General features: G+C 48.7%; 1 pseudogene; it reads right to left on the minus strand.

The window, feature by feature from the left end:
- Positions 1 to 383: 383 nt before the first annotated feature.
- Positions 384 to 501, minus strand: LOC126471824 (5S ribosomal RNA; annotated as a pseudogene).
- Positions 502 to 7977: the final 7476 nt, after the last annotated feature.

A 7977-nucleotide genomic window follows, 5' to 3' on the forward strand; every position in this document is an offset into this window, starting at 1 on the left:
TACAAGCTTTATTTCATTCATCAAAAAAGTTATTGATGCAGTGTATTATAATTTAAATCATATGGATTTAGACTCGTTTGTCCTAATACAACGGTCCTCAGTTTTGTTTTCTATGGTTACCTCAAATCATTCCTAGCTAATGTCTGGATGGTTACAATCTTCTTGTCCTCGTAAAAAAAAAGCACTCCGTCTTCAGGCCACAAGTGGCCCATCGGGACCATCCGACCGAAGTGTCATCCTCAGCTGAGGATGCGGATAGAAGGGGCGTGTGGTCAGCATACAGCTCTCCCGGTTGTTATGATGGTTTTCTTTGACCGGAGCCGCTACTATTCGGTCAAGTAGCTCCTCAATTGGCATCACAAGGCTGAGTGCACCTCGAAAAAAGGCAACAGTGCGTGGCGGCCCGGATGGTCACCCATCCAGGTGCCGACCACGCCCGACAGCGCTTAACTTCTGTGATCTGATGGGAACCGGTGTATCCACTGCGGCAAGGCCGTTGCCCCTGTCCTCGTCCCTCGTTAATAATTGTGAAACAAATTAAATTCATATTGCGTCCATTCAATGCTATTATTTTTCATCCTGTAATTGAGCAGTCCAATGTTTTGTTATCATGTTTTGTTTATTTTGAGTTTCCAATATATTATGACATCTTCTACATCATTGTGTCATTTGACTGAGATATCTAATCTTATTAACACTACATGAACAGCCGGCCGCCGTGGTCGAGCGGTTCTAGGCGCTTCAGTCCGGAACCGCGCTGCTGCTACGGTCGCAGATTTGAATCCTGCCTCGGGCATGGATGTGTGTGATGTCCTTAGGTTAGTTAGGTTTAAGTTGTTCTAAGTCTAGGGGACAGATGACCTCAGATGTTGCGTGCTAGGTCAGAGGGTCAGCTGCTTTCTGTAATAAAGAAACCGAGTGAATGGATCATCGATAGACTTGAACAGGTGTAATGGGACGTCCGTACCGAACAAATGCAACGAACAAGGAAAAAAAAAAAAAGCCGGCACGGTAGGTCAGCGTGTTCAGTCAGTGAGGCCGTGGCCCTATGTAATAAAAAAACTGAGTAAAGGAATCAACGATCAACTTGAACGGATGTCATATGAAGTCCGGCCAGACCAAATGCAACGAACAACACCGAACAAAACAAAGAAACAAAAATGCAGCGGGCCCGGGTTCGATTCCCAGCTGGGTTTGAAATTTTCTCCAGTCGTGGACTGGGAGTTGTGTTTGTCCTTATTATCCTTTCATCCTCATCACCGGCACTCGAGTCGCCCAATGTGACATTGACTGCAAGAAGACTCGCACTCGGCGCCCGAACTTCCACGGTTGGGACGTCACGGCCAGCAATGCCATAGATCACTCCATTTCATTTTCTTGTAGCACTCATGTTCTGAGAAGGAAACTTGGTATTTTAAGTCGTACGGCTACCACTTAGTCCACTGCAGGCAAAAGTTGGAGAGACGAATTGGAATGAAAATGGCTTTCATGGATCCACTTTTTCTGATATTTTTCAGATAATCAGCAAATGGTTACTTGTTTGAAATGCTTGACTCGGCTAATAAACAGAATTAGTTTTGAAAACGTAGCCTTGAGGACGTAAAACATGTAGGTGTTTATTTTTCATTGCTTCTGCTTATTCTGTGGAGTTTGGGAAAACATCTTCGCTGAAAGTTGTTCATGTTTTCTTTCATACCATCAAAATCACCTTCTCACTTTGGGGTGCAGAAGCCACCATCCAGCTATGTGTCTCTACTCAGAGCACACCACTTAGAACAAAGATTAGTAGGGGCACTCGGACACCACCACTTCATGCTCGAAGAAAGGAGAATTTGTACAAACTGATGAGTTGCCCTAAATGTTGATACAATCTGATTTGATGGTCCGAGCACGCAAAAAAGCACATCCAACTTGCCAACAGAACACGCTTCAGCCTGATGGTGGAACGACAGCCTATTCACATTTAGATTTTGTTGCGATTCCTTAGATTGCTTACAGCAAAAGCCGGGTTTGTACCTTTGTAAAGGGCAAGGCCAATTTTGTACACTATTTTTCCCCAATCCGAGCTTGTACTCTGTGTCTAATGACTTAGTAATCGGCGGGACTTTAAACTCGTCTTTCTTTCCTGTCTTACTACTGAGCACGTCTTGGAGTCCACAGAGATGTGAACGCCTTGGATGTGGGCATAATTTACGATGGCTCCAATACACTTTCAGTGTGTCTTAGACTCGATGGTAGGGAGTGTCACCGGTGTCAACAACGATTATACACTGGCGGGAAAAAATCATAACATCAAGAAGGAGTTCTGTGATGTAAACTGTGGTGTCACCGCCAGACACCACACTTGCTAGGTGGTAGCTTAAATCGGCCGCGGTCCATGTAGTACATGTCGGACCCGCGTGTCGCCACTGTGATCGCAGACCTAGCGCCACCACCAAGGCAGGTCTCGTGATACGAGAGTGGACTCACCCCAGTTGTACGAGAACCTAGCTATCGCCCAGTTGTATGAGAACCTAGCTACCGACCAGATGTACGAAGCCTTTCGCTCTCATTAGCCGAGAGACAGAATAGCCTTCAGCTAAGTTAATAGCGACCACCTAGCAAGGCGCCAGTTGTATCAGTGCCTATAGCTTACGAGTATTCAAGAGAGATGTATTCCAAAGAACAATTAAAAGATAAGTAATAAGCATCTACATACTTTTCTTCTTATTCATTTATAAGTTCTCATGTTCCAGACTTCACGCCCGTTTGCTTTAGCCGTGCGTGCCCTATCGGCTACAGCGTTAGTCTAGAGTTCATTTTCAGCCATCTCAACTTCACGGTGTCGGCCCAGCTACCGACACAACATTTATTGGCGACGAGCAAAAGAGTTTGTATTAATTCGTTTACAACATTGGCGACGATTTACAGTGTTCTGATTGCTTACATTTACTTGTGTCATGGCTTCGCCACATTCTCCAGATGTACTGTCCGAATTTTATCGCTTGCAGAATCAGCAGACGCAGGCGTTACTGGATGCCCTTGGACAGCTCGTCCAGGGTCAACGTACCATTCAAACCGATGCGGCCGCCGCCGCTTCTTCGCTACCGCTGCCACTAAACGCTGTTGCACCTCCCTTTCGACCATACGTGGCAGCCGATGAGACCTGGCACGAGTGGTCTCGCCAGTTCAACTTCCACCTTGCTGCCTACAGAATTCAAGGTAAAGAGCGGCAGCCGTTTTTGCTTTCTTGTGTCGGTGTGTCCACATACCGTGTGATAGTGAAATTGTTTCCCCGACGCGACGTAGCAACTCTGTCCTACGAGGAAATTTTGTCTGCATTAGATGCCTATTTCAAAGAAACAGTTAATGTGGTTGCAAAACGGTATACGTTCTTTCGTACAAAACGTACGGCCGGTCAAACTAATAGGGAGTGGGTAGCAACATTGCAAGGACTTACTAGGGACTGTGCCTTTGAATGTGACTGTGGTCTTTCTTATTCAGATACAATGGTGCGTGATGCAATTGCACAGAACGTTTCTGATGTTCGCATACGGGAGCAAATTTTGAAACTAGTTAATCCCTCCCTTCAACAAGTGATAGACATATTGGATAGACAGGACACACTTGACTGTGCTCAGGAATCTTTTGAAACTTCGCCAGCCGTGTGTAACATTAACCGGCCCGCTGGACGCGCTGCGCGGCCCGGTAACCGGGCCTTGCGCACGTCGACACAGCGACCGCCGCGTGCTAAGCCAGGTGTGCCGCGCCAGCCCACAAATGCAGTGAAATCATGCCCGCGGTGTGCTACTAGACATTCGCGTGAACATTGCCCGTCACGCCAAGCTATTTGCTTTTTCTGCAATAAGAAAGGACATGTTCAAAGTGTTTGCCAGAAAAAGCTCAGATCAGACAATCACAATCATTCCAGGCCCTTTGCTTCGCGCCGGAATCGAACCAAGGACACTCAGGCTCGTGGACCTTTGCCTATGGACATTCATGTCGTTAATTCCGCTTCGTCCAGTGACACTTTCTCTACCAGTAACTGTGTTCGTCCCACAAAAACTGTGCGTCGACGTCGCCGGAAATCACGTCAATTAGCAAGTGATTCTGTACCAGTGTCTGTTCCAATTGCACAAAACAGTCGCTCTTGTCGTCAGCAGGACAATAAACTTTTTGTGGACTTAGACTTTGAAGGCAAAGTGATACCATTCCAGCTCGATACCGGAGCTGCAGTTTCATTGCTCAATCACGACACGTACAAACAACTGGGCAAACCTCCGTTGCGTTCCGCAAATGTTAAGCTAACTACATATTCCGGACAGACAATTCCTGTGTTAGGACAGTGCAGCCTTCTTGCAACATACAAGGGACAGACAAAACTTGTGTCATTTTACGTTCTTCGTTCTTCTTCTGCAGTGAACTTGTTTGGTCTAGATTTATTTAAGTTGTTTAACATGTCTATTGTAAATCAGGTCCTATCAGTGAATCAGACTGTGCCTACAGACAGTGTTTCTCGGCTGTGTGACGAATTTGCAGACATTTTTGCACCGGGCTTAGGTTGCGCTAAAAACTATGAAGCACATTTAGAACTGAAGGGAAACGCGCAACCGAAATTTTTCAGAGCGCGCAATGTTCCCCACGCATTGCGTCAGGAGGTCGCAAGAACATTGCACAATGTAGAATCACAAGGTGTGAGTGAATGTGCGCAATGCCTCTTCCATTTCAGCTCCGCTTCATCGCTTACGCCGTAAAGGTGTTCCGTTCGTCTGGACGGCGGAATGTGAACGCGCCTTTCGCCAGTTGAAATCGGCGTTGCTTTCTAATACTTGCCTTACGCCATTCGATCCCCAGAAACCCCTTTTGTTGATGGTAGATGCATCGGATTTCGGGATCGGTGCTGTGCTTGCGCACAAAGTTGGCTCCCATGATCGCCCTATTGCCTTTGCGTCCAAATTGCTCTCGTCTGCGCAAAGAAATTATTCACAGATAGAGAAAGAAGCTTTGGCTCTCGTGTTTGGTGTTACTAAGTTCCATGATTTCTTGTATGGTCGTCACTTTACCATCATCACAGACCACAAACCTTTGACATCGCTTTTTCATCCGACCAAGCCTGTACCTCCACGTACAGCGCAGAAATTCATTCGCTGGTCTATTTTCCTCTCGCAGTACCGCTACGATATCTTGTATCGGTCCACTGCTAAGCACGGAAACGCCGATGCGTTGTCCCGTTTGCCTGTTGCTGAGGATAAAGCATTCGATTCTTCCGAACTTGCTTGCATGTTCATTGATTCGGAAACCGAGGAAGTGGTCGAATCGTTTCCGATTGATTTTCGTCGTGTCGCTACAGCCACAGCTGCTGACCCTGTCCTTGCTACTGTTTTACGTTTTGTTGCTACGCAATGGCCTTTGTCAAAGTCTCGGATCGAGGATCCGTTGGTTCGCCGATTTTTTGCTCACAAGGAGAGACTTTTTGTTCGACGTGGTGTTTTGTTGTTGCGTTCTGATAATGATCAGTCCAGAGTCGTGGTCCCACGTTCGTTACAGTCCTCTGTTTTACGGCTTCTTCACCAAGGACATTGGGGTATAGTGCGAACGAAACAACTTGCTCGTCAGCACTGTACTTGGTTCGGAATCGATGCTGCGATTACGAATATGTGTTCTTCTTGCATGGCGTGTGCCGAACAACAGTCCGCACCGCCGCGGAAAGTCTTTGCGTGGCCAAAAGCCACTTCCCCTTGGCAACGCTTGCACATTGATTTTGCTGGTCCATTCTGGAATGCTCGATGGTTGGTTCTGGTCGATGCCTTCAGTAATTTTCCTTTTGTTGTCCGGATGTCTTCCACGACGTCCTCCGCCACCATCCAAGCGTTGTCTGCTATCTTTTGCATTGAAGGTCTTCCGCAGACTATTGTTTCCGACAATGGCCCACAATTCATGTCCGCAGAATTTCAGTCATTCTGCCAGGCCAATGGTATTCAACATCTGACATCCGCGCCGTTTTCGCCTCAGTCCAACGGTGCCGCTGACCGATTGGTCCGGACTTTCAAGTCACAGATGTTGAAATTGAAAGAGTCGCATTCTCGGGAGGACGCCTTGTTGCTCTTTTTGTCTTCGTATCGCTCTCAGCCCCGAGATGGTCGCTCGCCGGCTGAGTTGCTCCACGGTCGTCCTCATCGCACCTTGATGTCTTTGCTGCATCCGCCGCATCAGGTTCCTGTGCAGCGGCAGACTCCTGCTTTTGCACCAGGCGACGTTGTATTTTATCGCAACTATCGAGGTTCACGGCGTTGGCTCGCAGGGCGCATTCTTCGCTGCCTCGGCAGCGCGATGTATTTGGTTTTGGGGGCCTCTGGTGAGGTGCGTCGGCATCTCAATCAGCTGCGCCTCTGTCGTCGCTCGGGTTCTGCCGCTCCCCGTCTGCTTTCAGCGACGGTGCCGTCCGGTCAGCGCCCTGGGGACCCATCTACTGGCTCGCCTCATCCCCAGGTGTTACCGACGATGCCTTCCGTTTTGCCCGATGGCGACGCGCCGCCGCCGCCGCAGCAGCAGCAGCAGCAGCCGCCGCCGCCGCCGCTTGTTCTCCCGCCGGCGCCGCCCGCATTAGACGCTTCGTTGCAGCCGCCAAGCGCCTCCCAGGGTCACGCGCCGCCGATCGCTTCCCGTGACCGGCTGTCCTCCGCCATGGAACCCCCGCCCGCTCCGGACCACATGACGTCATCGCGCGTCGGCTACCCTGACGCAATGGAGGTTGATCCTTCGGTCACTCCTGTCTCTTTACGGGCGCATACACCGCATGTTGACGTGCACCCTGGACTAGTTTTGCAGGCGTTTCCTAGCTCCCCTCGGACCGTATGGCCGGGTGCGGGTGGCACAGCCTCGCCTGTTGTTAGGCTCCCCACCTCATCGCATACGTCAACATGTGGTCCTCCCCACGGCGGGCGGAAGCCTTATCACACGACCGTTCGCCGATTTGCGGGGGAGGAATGTGGTGTCACCGCCAGACACCACACTTGCTAGGTGGTAGCTTAAATCGGCCGCGGTCCATGTAGTACATGTCGGACCCGCGTGTCGCCACTGTGATCGCAGACCTAGCGCCACCACCAAGGCAGGTCTCGTGATACGAGAGTGGACTCACCCCAGTTGTACGAGAACCTAGCTATCGCCCAGTTGTATGAGAACCTAGCTACCGACCAGATGTACGAAGCCTTTCGCTCTCATTAGCCGAGAGACAGAATAGCCTTCAGCTAAGATAATAGCGACCACCTAGCAAGGCGCCAGTTGTATCAGTGCCTATAGCTTACGAGTATTCAAGAGAGATGTATTCCAAAGAACAATTAAAAGATAAGTAATAAGCATCTACATACTTTTCTTCTTATTCATTTATAAGTTCTCATGTTCCAGACTTCACGCCCGTTTGCTTTAGCCGTGCGTGCCCTATCGGCTACAGCGTTAGTCTAGAGTTCATTTTCAGCCATCTCAACTTCACGGTGTCGGCCCAGCTACCGACACAACATAAACAGTAGACGTTTTTCTACATCTTAATCTGGTCATCACGTCTGTTCAAATTTCGCGCCAGTCGCATAAAAGTGCTGCTAATAGCGCCACAATGAGGATGAAAATCAGGTTTGCTTTAAATGCACGCTGTATCGATGTTGAGCGTTAGTAACCTTTCAAACTGGACGTGGTGAGCTGATTTTAGTCAAGACTGTCTTTAAGGTGACAAAGACGCCATTATAAGCACCTCACTAAATTTTAACGAGTTCATGTAATAGGTCTACGAGAACTGGATGTCCCTTCTTCGACATTGCAGAAAGACTTGTCAGGAATGTAACCACTATACCTGATTGCTGGCAGTGGTTGTCACGAGAATGTACGGTCGCATGAGTTTTATAAATAAACCAGACTCCGGACGGCCACGTGGCACTAGCGAGATATAAGACCATCGTGTTCGGCGTCTCGTTCTGGCACATCGTACTATATCTACAGCAGCAATTT

Source organism: Schistocerca serialis, chromosome 3, assembly GCF_023864345.2.
Source record: "Schistocerca serialis cubense isolate TAMUIC-IGC-003099 chromosome 3, iqSchSeri2.2, whole genome shotgun sequence".
Lineage (NCBI taxonomy): Eukaryota > Metazoa > Arthropoda > Insecta > Orthoptera > Acrididae > Schistocerca > Schistocerca serialis.